We start from the raw sequence: 18436 nt of genomic DNA on the forward strand, positions 1-18436 counted from the left end.
TCGGCAGTTTTACACCAATAACATACTCAATTGCTTCGAGAGAGAAGCAATGAGAAGACTGAGAAGAGCTTTATCGGTGCGCCCAATCCTTATAAGAAGGATCGATGTCACTCCCTCTTCATCAACAATCGCAAATTTAAGGGCGGAGGAAGAGCAGAGCCATCAAAATGGCCAAAGAGATCGTAACCTTCCAGAACCGACTCAATTTGATAATTCCACTTAAGAAAATTATCATCAGTAAGACGAATAGTAAGCAATCCAAGGAGGTGTTCAATTTTGAGAGAAGATGATGAAGAAGCAGCCATGGCAGAAATCTAGGTTGTGCAGAAAAATTCGAATTTTGAGAAGAAAATTCGTTGAAGAAAGAGGACGAAGACACAGAAGGAGAGAAAAGAACAGAGAAATTGAAGAATTGGAAGATGAAAGTGAAAAGGTAGGGTTATCAGGAACAAGAAATCGAAGATTTGGAAGAGGAAATCGAAAAAGGAAAAAATTTAGGATTTATCGGGAACAAGAAAAGTTGCAGAATCAATAAGAGATCGAAGAGGATTGGGAACGGAAGCAAGAAAAACAGATCGAACTAGGCTCTTGATACCATGATAACGAAAGTGAAATGTGCAGAGAAAGATAAGGAGGAAGAAAGCTAGAGAGAGAACACATGAATTTCTAAGAGAATTTTACTGGTTGTATTTTCTTAATGAACAATTACTGTACATACCAGCTTTATACAATTGCTTAACAATTCCTAACTGACCACACGACATACACATGATCTACAGCTACAGATAATATGCTGACTAGACATGTACAGTCATCAACTTCCTCGATACAGATTTCTTACAAGCTTCCCATGGTGATTGCCCATCTTTTACGTGGCTGTCCATCTTGTGGGGACGTGAACTGTTACAACTTGGCCTCCATTTGCACATTTGCGAAGGACGGTTGGTTCGAATTTATGGAGATTCTTGGATTCGACATGCCCGTGTGTTGCCAGTCATGGGCCATTTTAGATCCTGATGCTCGAGTGTCTGAACTACTCACTGCCAGCGGAGGGTGGGATATACCAAAGATTTATCAAGTTTTCAATTTTCTCGAGGAAGAGCTTGTTATTTCTATTCCCATCTCTAATTTAAATTTGGATAGAAGGATGTGGCACTTCACATCAAATGGTAGATATAGTGTAAAAAGTGGACATTGGGTTGCTAATGAACATCAAGGACTTGCTAGTACTACAGCTGCTGATTGGCCTAGTTCATCTTCTGTCAACAAACTATGGAAATATTTGTGGAAGCTGAAGGTGCCTCCAAAAATTTTTCTTTTTCTATGGAGATTTGTACAGAATATTCTCCCATCAAGGGATGTACTATATCGGCTCAGGAGGCTGATCATTGATGTTGTTTGTTTTCGTTGCCTTACTGCTCTTGAAACATCCACCCATGCTATGTTTGATTGTGACAGACAGCAGTCGGCAAGTCTGGGAGGAGGTGGGGCTTTCTGTTATGCCTCTTATATCACAAAGTCATGAGCCGAACGGCGCTGGAGGTGTTCTCTGGGGACCAATTACCCGTATTTGCAATTACAGTTTGGCTGTTTTGAAATGAGAGCAATGCTATTTTATTTGGTTATAATCCAACTTTCCAAGGTAGATTGCTGGAACAGGTAAGGAGCTATGATGCTTAGGTTAAACGTATGACTGAATGTCATCATAGGAGTTCCCCCATGCCAACTATTACGGTACGGTGGCAGCCCCCCAGTGGTTTTTTAAAACTAAATGTGGATGAGGTTGTAGATATGAAAGATGGATCGAAGGGGGTTGGTTTTGTGCTTCGGGATCCCAATGGTGAATTAACTTGAAGCTGTGGCTATGCGAGCTCCTGGCATGGTGTATATCCTTGCCACGGAGCTCTACACGCTGAAGAATGGGTTACTCTTTGCATTGGACGCAGGATTTGTGCCTCTGTTTGTTCAAACTGATTGTTTGAATGTTGTACAATTGATTAACAACGAGGAAGTCCGTTTAGCTCCGGAAGGGAGTTTGGTGGAGGGAATTCGCACTCTTCTGCAGCATGTACCTTCCACTGTTCTCTCCTACATTCCCCGCCAGGCTAATACTCTGCTCATCGTATTGCACAGTTTCCCACCCCGGAGTTTTGTCCCAGATTTTCTTTGGTAAGGTTTTAACGAGGCCACATTGATACATTCTTTCTTCCCAATTTTTTGGAGTTTAATGAAACAAATTTTTCTATATAAAAAATAGATTTCCATATTTTTCTATCAATTTCCATGACTTTTATTCAATATTTATATGGTGCTATGAAACTAATGCAAAAGGGAGCATCTTCAATAAGGATTTTATGTTGATTTTTTTTTTTTTTTTGGATCAAATGATGATAATATTTCATTGCAGAGGTTCCTTATACTTCACAAAAATACAAAAGAATACGTTTCTTTGTATACAAAAGAATATTCACGTATTATACACGTACATAACTATTTTTCACAAATAACACACGTTTTCTTGACTTATTGTAAATGCAACAATTCCCGATAGACAATACTCAATGCCAGTTACACATAAGAGCAGTGTAATATAAGCATTTGCTGCACTGTTTTCCAAGTCACTGTCCCATGCAATTGATTCGAGCAAAAGCTAAGCCACCAAGTCCGGAAATTCAACCTCCATAAAATAATAATGTTATCACCAAAATTTGGCAAACGCCACGAAAGGGCCCCAATAAGATAGCTAACTATATAGTTAAATCTAACACTAAATACATCAAGTTTCTTTGCTCATCCATGTTTGTTAAAGAATATGCCTTCCGTGACACTCCCACCAAAATTGAGGTGGACCAGTTGAGTGCGTATTATAATTACCCGTTTTGAAACATTTAAGTATTACCTAATGAAGTTACAAAACTGCACGAATGGCGAGATTTATTCCTTTTGCCGTTTACTCATGCTTTTACGCTTGTTAACGTCCATATATTTTTTCCTTAACCGAATGGCCTTTGGTGTAACCTGCACAAATAAAAGCATCATATGATAAGTAATGTGACTACAAATTAGCACCATTCTGTAATGTTCGGGAACCAGAAAGTTGTAACAATCTGTACATATAACGAGGAACTTAGCACCCATTCGGTAATGTTCTGGTTTTCAATTATTTTATTTTCTAAATTAAAGATTGAGGATGAAAATAAATTCCGGGGGTGGGGGGCTGGGTGTGGGGGGAAGGAGGGAACAAAAAGCGCTTCTACTTTTAAATTTGGTTTTTAGTTTTATTGTATGAACCATTGCACATTTTATTCTCCATCCCATACATATATCATTTATAATTTCACATTTTATTCTCCATCGCACAGGTATATCATCCCTATTTCTCACTATCCTCTCATTTCTCCTTCTTTGAAAATAAAAACTAAAAACTAAATGAAAAAATGTTACCCAACGGACCTCAGCTGATAGTTTATATGGCAACATATGACAACTGTTCACAATTAATCACAAGTGGACGGAAAAAATTAAAATCAGGAGGTACCTCAATAAGCTCATCAGAGGCTACATAGCCTATCGCTTCTTCAAGAGTCATCTGCACCCAAATGCTTTCAGATATTAGCAACCGCAGGAAGAGTGTAAAGACAATGAAGGTTTTACTTTATTTAAAATTAATGGCGGGTTTATTACTACCAAAAGCAGAAAAGCAGATTATAGAAGTGGCATTTTTATTCTCCAGCAGTTCTTAATATTTTGAACATTTTGAATCCGTTGTTGAAACTAACAAATTTTAAAGAATTTCTCTAAAATGTGATGCAACAGAATATTATGCTTTTGGAAAGAAAAAATGGAACATAATAGGAAGATTAATGTAGTGCACTACTTATCAATAGAGTGCAAGCGTGCTTTATACATGACACGAAGTCACTAATCATACAAGAATTAAGATAATCAAACCATAAGCCTAAAAATTTTCTCATTAAATGATCAGATGTTAAGTAAAGCACTAAAGTAAATGACTAAATTGCTTTTTTTATCAGCCTATATCAACAATGCTTCCCTCTCAAGCTGGAGAGTATATCAACAACTTCCAGCTTGCTACAAGTATAACTGAGACGAATTCTAAATGAGATGAGATCTGTACAAGATGAGAACCAAGAAGAGATCTCATCAGGATGGAGAACTCAGCGGGCAAGATGGAATCTCCACAGGGAAAAAAACTGAGGGGAGATCTTAACTAGAAAAAACCACAAGAATTTCAACATATCTATCACATAGTAGCTAGAGATAAGTTGGCCACTTTTTGTTCTTCCTCATATTATTGTTTTGTGTGTGTGTGTATGTTCAAAGTAAGGGCAACACGTTAAAGGAAAAAAAAAACAAATCAGAAAAATAAGAGGACGATCATTGAGTTACACTACTTATCAATAGAGCACATGGGTGTTTAATGTATGGCCAGAAGACACAAATTTGCCAGATAAGCCTTGAATTATGCTAATCAGACAATAAGAATCAAATTTAGCTTATTAAAAAGTCAGACCTTACGTTAAGCTAATGGACTAAGCTAAAGGTCCCATAATCAGTCATTAAACTAAATGACTAATAACCAGCCTATATTACAAAAGTGCTATCAAGTTGGCCCCTATATTAGGCTGAGGGATTAACTGTAGAAAATTTGAATATCAAGTCAAATATATTTTAGGATTAACGATTTCCAAATTGTAGACCATCTATAGATAGACTTGATCCCCTTAATGATGGATAAATTTACGCTAGGCACATTGCCCAATTTAATATATGGCTAGGCTACAAAACAATCCTTATTTCAATACAGTGACTATATAATGCATGCTAGACAACCCATGGAGAAAACTGTATGCAACAAAGATTAAAGAAAAATAACTTGGTTGATACATACAAGGCGAGGAGGAGCTAGTTTCACATTCTCATCCTTGCTTGCAGCACGTACATTTGTAAGTTCCTTATTTCTTACAGGGTTGACCTGTATTGGCAAGGTCAGTCAACTATACAAACCACAAGTTTAATAACATAAATATAACACAATTCATAACATGAAAAGCACATAATTTCCTTACATCTAGATCCGTGTCCCTCGAATGTTCGCCAACAATCATGCCATCATATGTCTGCGTATTAATGAACAAAAGAGACACTTTTATCAAACAAACAAAACCACGTCTATCCAGTTCATTTACTAGGTACTCTAGGATCTATAATTTCTTTGAATCAAACAACCACTTACCCAGTCTACCTAGTATAGGAAACACAGTTTTCATCCGTTCACTATAGTTATTAATTTTAACCCATGTGAAACAAATTTTTTATCCTGGGCCATCCTGTTTAAGTTAATTAGCCCCAAAAATTACACAGTGATCAATTTTATCCTGTCCTTAATTTCTCTTCTTTATATAGAGATGAAGAACAAGACCACACTCTCTCTTTTTGTCTTTTTGTCCTTTTGTTTTTTGTCTGAACAGGACCACACATTTGTAGGGAAAAAGGGTCTAGAGTATTTGGAGTTGGAAAAAGATGGCTGTGACAGAGAGCGAATGATTAAAGAAATATGGAGAGAGCGAATGATTAAAGAAATATGAATTTAATGTTCTCAAAATAAAGAAGCATCCTTTAGTCAATATGAATGTATTTTTATCATCTAGAATACATGTAATTAGCATAAACAATAGGATCCTTACCTACCACATCTGTAATAACTAAAGAGATTTGGGAAGTTAAAAGATAGGTAGAAACAAGAACTGATCATATATGTACCAACCTCCATGCCAGGATTCACAAAAAGAGTTCCTCGAGGTTCTAAACTCATTAACGCATAGGCTGTGATTGTACCATAGCCCATTGACACCTATTGAGTAAAGTAAAAAGAAGGAAAATACCAGTCATATAACACATACAACTTCCATGTAAACAACAGGTGTAACATATAGAAGATTTAACATTATATGTTATGATGAAGAGTTACATCCGTATTCCTATCTTAAAAAATAGTCAATGTTTGAAATAAGCATCAATCATGAAGCAACTGTAGATCATAAAAATAAAAAGTGGTTCTCTTGAGATGTCTCTAATGTTTAAGCTATACATCTTCTCAAGACAAGAGCAGTTAACTTGAAAAATACATTTTAACAAACCTTAACAGATAATTATTCTTCAGAAACAGTGTAGAATCAAATAGTTCATCATAAATCAAAAAGCAAGTACACGCATACCAACACTCCTTTCCTGACATTTCCAAGAGGACCTCTGTATTTTTCATAGGCTGTGTAAAAAAAGATAACATGCATGAGAAATTGCAATAAAAGAAAATAACAGCAGCCTTAACTTAAAAAAACAACAATATTTAAAGCTAATAACAAATAAATTCAGTGAAGCAAAAAAAAAAAAAGCTAAACAGTAGAACATTTGATTTTAGACTGAATACCAGAAAAAGAAAATGGATGAGTTATAACAAGAGGAATGTAATTAGTATTTAGCGCTTTTAATTCAGAACACGCTAGTGGTTCACTCTCCACACTATCACATTTTAGAAGTATATTCTCCAAATATGAAGGTATAATACTTTATAACAGTTGTGATCATAATAGGAACTGCAATGCGTATTGGGAATTTAACGGAAAAGACATTCTGGTCAAATTGCCATACTCTGTATCCATATCCTGAACCAAGCATAACACAAGTTATGTTACATTTTACAGAAAAATTTTACAATCTAGGGAAAAACTGTAAATTTGAGGAGTATTTTTTTTGGGTCAGGAAAAGCACTGAAAGTTGCTTCATTTGGTTTTAAACTGATTGGAAAAGATACTACCACGAAATTATTTCTGGACTTCTCTGTAAAAACATTTCAAGAACATTAATTTTAGTGTCATTTTTCTTCATTAGAGGGGGAATTCTGTGCTAAGCTTTCTGTGTTGCTGTACTATGTGTTGGTTTAGGTTTTCTCTTTCGATTTTTCAATTCTGTAAAATTAAGATTCATCTGATTAGACCATAATAACTGTTATTAACCAGGCTGAGAATCAGATTTATAAAAATACACATTTAAGAAAATAAACACAACATAAAATAAAATAAATTCAATTCTTATTTTATGTTCATCAGATGCATAAGTATCATACACTAAGAGTATGTAAACATACATATGCATGAGTTATACATGCATGCATACATCACTATATATACATGTAGGCACAGGTCCGGACACAAACACAAGCACATCCATATGTCAGGGTCTAGACCTGGACAGAGAACCATGTTAAATCCAAGCAACCAGAAAATGTAGAACTAGGTGATGACCAACTAGGAAAAGAATTACCTCCCTAACGAGGCCCCAGTTACATGACAGATTTAAAGGCAAAACCAAAATGCAAAGGGAATGGAGAGATAAAAGTAACAAGACAGGAAAATCTTACTTAAGAAAGCGCGATGCATAAATCCAGTTCCACGTGTGTCACTGCTAAACACGCTTCTGTAACCAACCAGACCCCTGAAGAATACAACACAAAAGAAGATCAATTTCTATTATTTAAATAGAATGTATCGCCAATGAAACTATAAATCACTAGGCCAGATATAAATCATAAATGGTGATGAAACTAGTTGACTGCATAGATAAAACATGGTTAAAGATTATGCAATGTGACATTAGATGTGCAGTAATGGTAAAGAGTCACCACAAGACCAAATGAGTACGATGGACATGGTGATTTTCATTCTGATGACTACCAATATGGAAAAATGTATAAACGGTACAACCTATCAAATGCTAAACAGATAATTATTGCTTATGTGGCAAAATAATATAGGCTCAGTGAGGCAGAAAGAAGAATTGACATTAAGAGGGTAAGAGAACCTTGATGGACATGTCAAAGACAATCTAGTCCTGTCAACACTTCCTGGAACAGGACCCATGTCAACAATCTCAGCTCGCCTATGAGATAAGGCTTCCATAACTAACCCGACATGCTCTTCATTTACCTGCAACAATAATACATGAGTCTCAATTGTTGAAAGGAACTACACAATTTTCAGATCTGCAATTCCTTACCTCAATAGTAACTTCTTCAATTGGCTCAAGCTTTTGACCATTCTCCGTTTTATACCTGATTCAGTACCAAAAAACAAAAAACTTAGCTCAAGGTGTCAAAATGAGTAATTCAACAAAAGCAAGGACAGAAGAAAAATCATACGGTGAATTATGTGTGAGCACATATCAGTGTTTTAAATCACGCTCACATAGCGCACTATATCACTAACTATATTGCATAGCGTTCCTAATTTTCTATACACATACACTAATGCACGCACAGTAGATATAACAAAATGAAGTCTAGAAAATAGGACCTGCTACTGTATAAGCACTGATTTTTTTTTTAAGGATATCAGATAAAGTAAAATTATAACACAAGACCTTTTTTCCAAAGCATATAACAAAACATTGGGAACAAAAATGTTAAAAAGAACTCTTCATTCCACCTTCTTTACCATGTATTGACTGTTAATCTTTGCATATGTCTCCTCCATTAGTATCCTACCAAAGTTCCCCAAGTATTTCACATTTTTGCTGCAAATGTCTTTATAATTTTAACACTCTAAACTGATCACCATTATATTTCCAGAACCTCAATATATTTTTCTTTATAATCAAAAGCCCTGGATTTGGGAAATCCATATATATGTAAACAAAATCACATTTACTTAGCAATAAATCAAAAATCAGTGCCTCACATGACTTTGGGAGGTGAGACAGACAGCTCGAAGCCTTCCCGCCTCATATTCTCAATTAAAATACCTGTTTTACACATCATGAAAACTACACTGAGAATATGTTTAAACGTAATTGACAATGAAATGTAGAGATGCAAGTGGAGAGAGCCGTGTCAGTAAAACATCGTATATATATTTGGTTGACAAGAAGTCTCTTGGAAGAAAACAAGAAACTGCGAAAATAATTGTGAACTTAAAGGAACAAACCTAGTTGAAGCTCTCCCCTCCCTGAACTTCATATGATTCTGATAAGCCTGGAAGAACATTAATGGCAAGATTGGTTTCCGCTTCAGCTGACAGCCGATCACCAATTTTTCCTCCAGTGAGCTGCAAATTATAACATCATCAGCATGTCAGATCATGTAGACTGGTCCAAGTGCAACCCATTCTTACAGGTGCAGTCATCAGTTTTTTGCTTAGATTTAAGTGGAATGAAAATACATAGAGTGACGGATGACCATGTTAAAAAGGGCGCAACATGTATTGTGACCCCAATAACACTTGCCTAGAGCATGTCTAGGGCGTTTACAGGTTGGTGGAAAAAATATATATTTTTGGACATTAGCCTGGCTTGGGACTGATACAGAGTATTCCTAGCAGGATGTATTATTATGCAAGTTGAATGAAATTCATTACTTAGAACTAAGAAGTTGCTGGACACCTGCCAAATTTCTACCGTCCTTATGTACTACATATTTTCAATTGGACAGGTGATTCAAACCCTACTTTTCATAAAAATTGACACCCCACTTTAATGTCAAATTTAGGAAAACATAGATGACAATAAGAGATTACAATACAAACTTTCATATCTCTACTGTATGTGCGCTATCTATATATTTTTCATAGTTTATCCTAGTTCTAAAGCAAGTACTGATTTTCTATTCATACAATAATGATTTGAAACCAAAAATGAGAAAAATAAAATGAATACATCTATCAAAGTGACAAGTAAATAGCTAAATGCAAATTAAGGGCATTAAAAAAATATATAGTATATATATCCACTGATTGCAAAAAAAACAAAACAGAAAAATCATGACTTACGTGGGTACCATCACGACCAGCTAATGGAGAATCGTTAACACCAAAAGTCATGGAAATAGTTGGGGGATCCAACTCAACGGTGGGTAATGCAATCATAATCTATCAGATGCAACCATAAGTCAGTTTTCAACAAAATGTACCACTATGACGCGTTATAGAAAGATAAAAACATATAAACCCTTAGAATGATGCAATATAAGAATTACACATCATAATGTTTTACCATCATCTTAAGACAAAAGTAGATAAAATCATTTAAGTAACTAATTTGAAAGACAAAAGACAAGTGATGTAGACTACCTACATAGACATTCAAATCGCAAATCGCACCCAAGAGAAAGAGCAAACAGAGTCAGACATAACATGGTGCAAAAGTTGTACATCCTTGAAAGAAAAGGATCCCATGATGCTGAACAGATATTACATTCGATTGCAAATCCCATCTGTCTATTAAGAGCATGTCTAACTATATTAGTGACTATAATTGATTTCTTATGTGTATCACTAATCCATAGCACCTCATTTTAGTAAGTGGTATAAGTTCTCATACACTAGTACCCACAGATATGGATTATTAAACCAATTAAATATAATTATACACTGTGAGGGACATTAAGTATACATTTACTTATTCAAAAATAAACTAATGAAAAGTTCACAAACAGTAAATAACAGAGCATGTTGATTATATCGAATTGGGAAGCAACAATAATCTACTCCACTTGGATGGAATGATTTTTTTTATAAAAAAAAAAATATTAGATTTGACAATAGGCTAAGGTATGGCATGTTTACTTACTTGAAATGGGGAAGGCAAAAATTGGGGAAGTCAAGAATAGAAGAGAGAAGGAATGGGTAAGAGATCACCCATTCCAAGTAAGTAAACATGCCATTAGTTTTTCCTTCGTGCCTCGATAAGCTAAATTAGTTTAAAACTATAACTAATAGAATATATTTGAGATTTAAATAACTAGATAAATATATTTGAAATGGCTAATATAATGAATAATTTCAATTTTTTTTCCTTCTAATACAAATACAAATAGTTGGGTTTTGTAGTAATGCAATCAAGCAATTTAACTATATAATATTAACTGAATTCCTAGGTTTGAAATAATTCCTCCCAAAGGGACCCTTAGTTTCTCATCTAACCTCTACAAAACTCTGGCATACAACATAATGTGTGTATCTAAAATCCTTCTGACATACATCAAAATAAACTTGGAGCATTTCTTCATGAAAAACTAATAAAGCCCCTACCCATTTCTTCTCTTTGCGTCATTATTGAAAATACTCAATTTCATTGACCTATTTAACTTTATTACAAAGTATCAGAATAAATCAGAAATCCAATTCAACCAAGAAATAACGACAAGTACTTTTATGACATAAGAATTAAAATTAAAATACTTTTCACACTTCTGGCATGATTGTTTATAAGTAATGGGAATAATAAGAAAGAGACTAGAATAAACAAGGAATGGGAATCGTATCAACTATCCCCTCCTAGTTGATTTGATTTCTGGTTTTGGGGTATTTGATTAAGGATTTTAAGGTGGGACCTGTGTATTAAATGATTGTTTTCTGTGTAAGTTAACACAAGGGAAGTCAGGAATGGCAATCATTCCCTTTCTTCTTATTCCCATTACTTGTAAGTAAACATGCCATTCGTCATAAATTGTCTAACAAGACTAAGTTTCAATTCACAATGTCCTCAATTACCAAAAAAAAAAAACTCAGTTTGTTCTCTATTGGTACCACCCTAAACTGCGTAAGAAGAATGCATTCCCACCCATTACCATAATATCCCGCAGTACTCACTGAACTGCATTACATCAAGCAATCCTACTATGGTGAAAGCTTCTCATAACTTTACTTTAAAGTAATAAACTTCTACATCACCATATGAGCCAAAACTATTTCAAATGAACAAACAGAACATCAAATATATGTACAGAGAATATCAAAATATCAAATGCTTTACCATGGTACAAGCACCCTTAATTTTTATTTGAAAAGTTCAAACTCAAATGTTAAACAAGACACAAAGCACCTACACCTTGCGTTATACAACGGCCATCCATAATTTGTTAACACAAACTAGGATCAGTTTAAATAATTATATTAGAAGGGAACCAAGGTGAATGCCTATGACTCTGCAAGAAAGGGACTGAAAAACCTTAGCAAGAGCCCCAGTTGAGCCTTCTCAAGGTAGGAACGGAAGTACAAGGGATACAAGAAAATATATAGTGAAGTAATTATATATTCAGATTTAAAAAAGAAAATCAGAATAAAAAAACAAAAATGGGAAGATCAGTTGACTACGTGAGACCAAAGAGAAGAAAATGAAAAGACTTGTGAAGGCCATAGACATAATTTCCACTAACATACCTCAACGTTTGCGACCGTATGGCCAATAGATGGACTTCCCAACCCAGCCATGGATACTATGTCACCAGCTCCAGCACTATCAATTAGGGCCATATGTGTTCCCTTCTTTTTCATCAGTTTCACAACCTACAAAAAGTAAGCAGTTATCCTGTAAATTAGTACCATTGCCTGTGGAAGATGAAGAAACAAAAAACTAGTTTAGAAAAAAAAAAAAATGTAATATTTCAATTTGGTGTTGAGCTTCTTTCCTCATGTAAAAAATTATAGCTAATGTTCATATTTCATAGAAAGTCGTTGAAATAAGCTTTTGTTCATTTTTTATTTGCCTCAAGAATGTTATGGTTCTTTTATTTGTGATGATTAATAAAGCTTCCTTAAATTAAAAAAATTTATTATTAAAAAAAAAAAGTAGTAACTTCTTCTGAAACAAAATGTTCACAAATATTGGTCTAAGTTTGTAACATGTTCATGAGAAGACAGAGGAAACAGAGAATTTTGTATTATTACGTGTTCAAAAGAATTTTTCAAACATTACCATTATTCTGTGAGAGACAAGGATGTTTCAGAGGTTGTATACTTTCATCTTAGATACTTAGTCAGAGAAAAACAAAGCAATAAGCCTCAATACTCTAATTAAGAAATTACAAAATGCAGGCTTAGAGCGCTAGTAGTCAAATACAGAACATTCTGAGTAAATTAACGCCATTTCTGATAAGTCAAATTAACTGAACCAACACATACACATAGATAAAATAATATATAGGATGGAATGAGGACATTGATAGTGAACTCTACAAGAGCTTTATCTGAACATGGGTAAAATATCATTGTGATAAAGAATTAAATATTGTACAGATGCACTACAAGTGGGAAAAATATTTCTTGAGCTCCAACTACAATGAGGAAAATTTACAGCCACAAACCTTCCCTTCTTCAATTTTCTCAACCCCAGAATCTTTGTGACGCAGCCCATGAACTCGGTCACCAACACGAATGCTGCCAGAAGAAACCCGTCCAGTCAATATTCGTCCAAGGTAGAAGTCTCGTTCCATCATGGAAACCTTAGAGCAACGCCAATAAATGCTATTTCAATTTTTCCAACACTATGAACAATAAAAGGAATGAACAGAAAAGATAAAAACAAGTTATTTATCCATTAAGTCAAAGCCGGTGACATGGGTTCTATAGCATAATTATGTGTTCCTTGCAAGTGTGTGTTGCTGGATTATCCATAAAAAGTGCAACTGCGCTCCAGTGTGAATAACTCTATTTCATGCACTAATATTGAAGTCTTCTGCCAAGAACTTGTATTTATAGAACAATAAACCATAAAGCAACATGAATCCTAAAAAATAAAAAGAATAAATAAAATCATACAAATTCATAAAGAATAAAGCAACATAAAAATCATACAAATTCAGAATTCACCATAGTTGGGAAGATTTTGGTTTGAACAATATCCTATATCTAGATAATCCCAGGAACGTAATAAAATTTCCAAAATTGAAATCTGAAGTTAAATTAGCATGAAAACAAACTTTCCAAAAGCTTTACCAGTGCATAGCTTTCAAATCCATCCATGAAGGCATTTCCACATCATAAGATTATGACGAGGATAAAAAAGAAAATCATAATCAGCAATGCACTAATAGCTAGTTAGAGGATATTGGTTATGGTGCCCAAGACCTTAACAATCAGTTGCAATCTCAAATATTACTAGCAGTCGTCTAATCCTCATTTATAGGATGGTCACACTTCCCACAGAATTCGAAATGTACAAGCGGAATTCTCTAAAGAAACCACTTCATAAATCAAGGAGGAAAGTACATTAACAGACCAGCCAAAAGCAGGAAAAATAATATGGATTCAACCTACATATTCAGCTCAAAAAAGGGAAGTGCGTGGGGTGAGGATAAATATACAAATACATTCTTTAACAGTTGAATACCAACCAGCATCTGGAAAGGTGCCTCAAGATTGGCTGTTGGTGGAGGAACATGACTTATAATGGCATCAAGCAGCCGTGACATATTTCTTGCATCAGCAGGTGGATCTTTGGTGTAAGTGGTGGAAGCCCAACCTTCCTTAGCAGAAGCATACAGCACAGGAAAATCTAGCTGCTCCTCTAAATCAAGAATAGGAAATATTTTGATTCAGATTTTCATCTGACTAATACAAAGTTAAGACAATGGAAATTAAAGTTGGAACATCCAACCCATAACCAATTGGCAATGGGTGAAGAGGCCCAGATGTTATATACTGTGATGCAAGGTTTCAACAATCCAATGTCGGATCTTCATGTGTGGCAGGACTGAGACAAACATGTGGATTAATTATATTAGGTGGTGTAAAACACATGTGGCAAATTGTGCTGAACACGTGAATGAATTGCCGGCTTTGATATCATGTTAAAATTAGAGCATCCAACTCAAAACCAATTGAAAATGAGCAGAGGCCCAGGATAATATATATTATAGTGCAAGACTTGAAATACCCAAAGTGGGATTTTAAAATCTCAACATTCCCACTAACGTGTCGCAGGACTTCACCTGACACATAGATAAATTATATTGGTAATATGGAGCATGTGAGACCAGATTGGGCCTGACGTGTGGATGAATCTTCATAACACATTAAAGTTAGAGCATCCAACCCAAAATCAATGGCTGGAGAGGTCCATGATATTATGTAATGTGGTGCAATGCTTGAAATACCCAATGTGGGATTTTATAATCTCAATATTCTGTTCTTATATTTCCACACCTGAAGCACCAAGATTTGCAAAAAGATCGAATATCAAACTCTCAACTTCATTACACATCTCTTCCGAAACTGCATAAACACAATAACCAATAACATTAGCAATAACCCAAGTAAATGGGAAATACAGCTTAACAGCTATGATCTGAGGGATGGAAGCTGTTCTTTTTTTAAATGAAAATTGTTTCCTTCTTTTTCTGTTTTTTTTTTTAAAAAAAAATGAAAACTGCTTCCTACAAGGCATGGCAAGAGTAAAGTGGAATGGTAAAAGGGTATAATAATAATTAAACAGGATGCCAAATAAAACATAAGACAAATTAAGTTCAGACACACAGCACACAGAGAGAAACATTATGCACAAACAGAATGCTTTCAAGGAAGCAACCCAAAACATCTTGACACAGCTCATCTTTTCTTATGCAGTTAACATGTGTCTGCTTGCGCACATATATGTGTTTACATATCATAAGTTGACTATCATTCTTTTGTTTGTTATCAAACAAAGCATCAGCACTTTGGTTTGACAAACCCGACCAACTCAAACACAACCCAAAGTTTGAATAACTACCTGGGAAAGTATAGTTAATAAGTTGAACAAATACGGAAATAATTTCTTAGCCCAAATTAAAAGATCAACAGAGTCTGAAGTCTTCAACTGTTCAATCCATTTCTAGGATGAGTTCTAGTACCAAATTGTAGAAGTTACAACATGAGAAGTCACAGGCAATTTCCATATACTGTTCTTTGACTTAATCATTTAGTTGTAATAAGAAGATTAGCAATAACCGAAATGCTTTCCAAGTCAATATTGTTAAATTATAACGAAGCACTTATATGTGTTTAAATTAGTTATTGAGAATTGTAATGTCATTTTTTTGCTCAACTCACCCGTGAAACAATGATTTGGCAATCAGAAAAACCCAAAGAACCCAATAATAACTTGGACTAACAAAGATAGACCCCTTAGTCTTCCTTGAACAAAGTGAATTTGTAATTCGGCAAGCAGGCCTCCTAACCCATCCAACCTGCTCATGTCCGCCCTTTATCAATGTCCCCATTCTAAAATTATGCATGCAATTATTAACTTCAATTTTGCACATTAAAGATGCACCCAGTGTGAATAAGTACCTGCAGGACGATCAACTTTGTTTAGAAGAAGAATAGGTCGCAGCCCATATTTTAAGGCTTTCGCAAGTACAAACTTTGTCTGCGCAAGCGGACCTTCCCCAGCATCAACAACTAAAATTGCCCCCTCAACCATACCAACAACCCGCTCGACCTACAAATCCATCCATAACAAAAGTTAAACAAAAACCAATGAAAACCAATTTCATCCATTAAAGGAAAAAAAATTAAAACTTGTTTCCGACTTCCACTCTCAAATAGAAGTCTAAATGAATGTCTGCTGCAGTCACTTACTTCACCACCAAAATCTGCGTGTCCAGGCGTATCAACCATGTTTAGCTCATACTCCTTCCACGGAATTGATGTAACCTACATACAGTTATAAGGTAATTCAATCAAGATTCACCTTATCACAACCAAAATCAACCAAAGTAAAATACAAAGAACTTGGACAATAAATAAAAAACTAAATTAAAGAACAAATAAATTTTGAAAAAACAAAGACGTTCCCCGACTTTATTCAATAGTTGCATTCTACATTTCTCGCCCTATCCATTTTCTAATGTTACATATGGGTACCATACAAAATCTCAACTTTGGCTCTTGTTTTCCATTTTCTCAGCAACCAAACAAGTCCTCGGATCCATCCAAGAAAAATAAAACACGCCCTCAGATTAGATTGCAATTTGCATTGCATTTCTGTAGGAAGTCACTGACCTTTGAGGCGATGGTGATGCCGCGCTCCCGCTCCAGGCTGATGGAGTCCATGGCGCGTTCATGGGGGATGTCGGCCCCGCACTGGCGGAGGAGGCGGTCCATGAGCGTGGTCTTGCCGTGGTCAACATGAGCTATTACCGCCACGTTGCGGAGCCGGCTTGGGTTCAGCGCGCTGCTCGGTGAAGTAGCATCGGAGGCCGCAGTGGCTGCCGAGAAGGCGCGTGCGAGTGCTGAGGCGGGTGGGGGCAGTAGGTACGGTTTGGGAGCAATGGATGAAGCTGAGGAAGAGAAAGAGTTTCGGGTGGAGGACCAGAGAGAGCGAAGCACCGGCCCCACCATTTCTAAAAACTGAGACGGAAGAAGGGGTATGCTCGTATCGGATACTCCTCCGAGGATATGGCAAACGACGTATCGTGGACTTTTCTGTTATGTTGACCATCCGATACGCCTTCGGTACGCCATGGACACACAAGCGATACGGTCCCGATACGGTCAAGGATATGGCGGAGGTTATTTTGCAATATACTTAGCCTTTTCTTCTGGATTCGACAGAGGCTAGTTTTTACTGCTTTCGGAGGTAGAGAAGAAAGAAGAAGAAGGAAGATGAAAAGAACTTAGTTGCGCTTGCAGCTGCTGCGAATCTCCAGTTGCAGTTGCTCTGCGAAGAAGAGGCGTCTTACTCGTGAAGAGGATGATGTTAGGTGCCCTATTTACAATACGCATCGTTTTACTTGCATACGTTGAGTGAAAGAGACGGTATGTTTCACAATGGGTTAGTGCCTAGGTCTGTTTCACTAAAAGGCCCACTATAAGAAGCATGAGAACCAAATTGGGTTATTATAAGTAAGCCCAACCCAGAGGCCCAAACTTTTTGATAATTATTTGGGCCCATTATTGACTTATTTATATTATTTTCTAAAATATATATTATTTTAATTGCTGTATCGGTGTTGTATCTGTAACTGTATCCTATTTTTTGGAGATTTGTTGTATCAGCGTACCCGTATCTGTATCTATGCAACATAGACTAAAAGAAATGGCCGAGTTATGTACACTTGTTTGGGTTTTATGTTGTTGTTTCTGACCAATAGGGTTAAAGTAGACCTAGCAAACAGGTCATGTTTGTAATGTAGTGTTCATGTCATTAATGGGTTGACACGACACGACCCGTTAAGTTAATTGATGAAAAATACACGATACGAACACGACCTATTACAATTCACGAATAGCACGAAACGATCTGTTTTATCTGTTAAGAATAAAATAAATAGATAAACTGAAATATATATATTTTGGGAGATCTCTCAAATAATTTTATTTGAAGGACACCCTTCAAGGTCCCCTACGAATTTTTTTTCAACGATCCAAACCATCTATTTATTAAGTCTACATTCAAAGATCATCCTTGCAAAAAATTAGACAAATCAAAAACCATTCGATACAAAATTGTGTCATACAAAATCAATAAACATCATGCTTCAAGAATGTACTATATATACAGGGAGCTTCAGTTGAGTGATTCCTCAAATAAGCTTATTTGAGGGACACTCTTGTAGGGCACACTCCGTATTGTATTTCACTAATCCAAATTGTCTATTTTG

The 18436-nt window shown here is 35.6% G+C and overlaps 1 pseudogene across 1 annotated transcript; it reads right to left on the reverse strand.

The window, feature by feature from the left end:
* Positions 1-2527: 2527 nt before the first annotated feature.
* Positions 2528-17522, reverse strand: LOC148917734 (uncharacterized; annotated as a pseudogene). Its single transcript, XR_016125923.1, has 19 exons — positions 16836-17522; positions 16413-16487; positions 16122-16272; positions 14997-15065; positions 14186-14358; positions 13157-13294; positions 12234-12359; positions 9843-9941; positions 9003-9122; positions 8757-8820; positions 8077-8131; positions 7882-8006; positions 7442-7515; positions 6240-6289; positions 5789-5875; positions 5091-5141; positions 4913-4996; positions 3539-3589; positions 2528-3018 (listed from the first exon to the last, which is right to left on the reverse strand). The product of XR_016125923.1 is annotated as an uncharacterized LOC148917734 (transcript).
* Between the last annotated feature and the right edge of the window lie 914 nt (positions 17523-18436).

The sequence above is a fragment of the Prunus mume genome, linkage group LG4, assembly GCF_029339155.1.
Source record: "Prunus mume cultivar Tortuosa linkage group LG4, ASM2933915v1, whole genome shotgun sequence".
Taxonomy (NCBI): Eukaryota; Viridiplantae; Streptophyta; class Magnoliopsida; order Rosales; family Rosaceae; genus Prunus; species Prunus mume.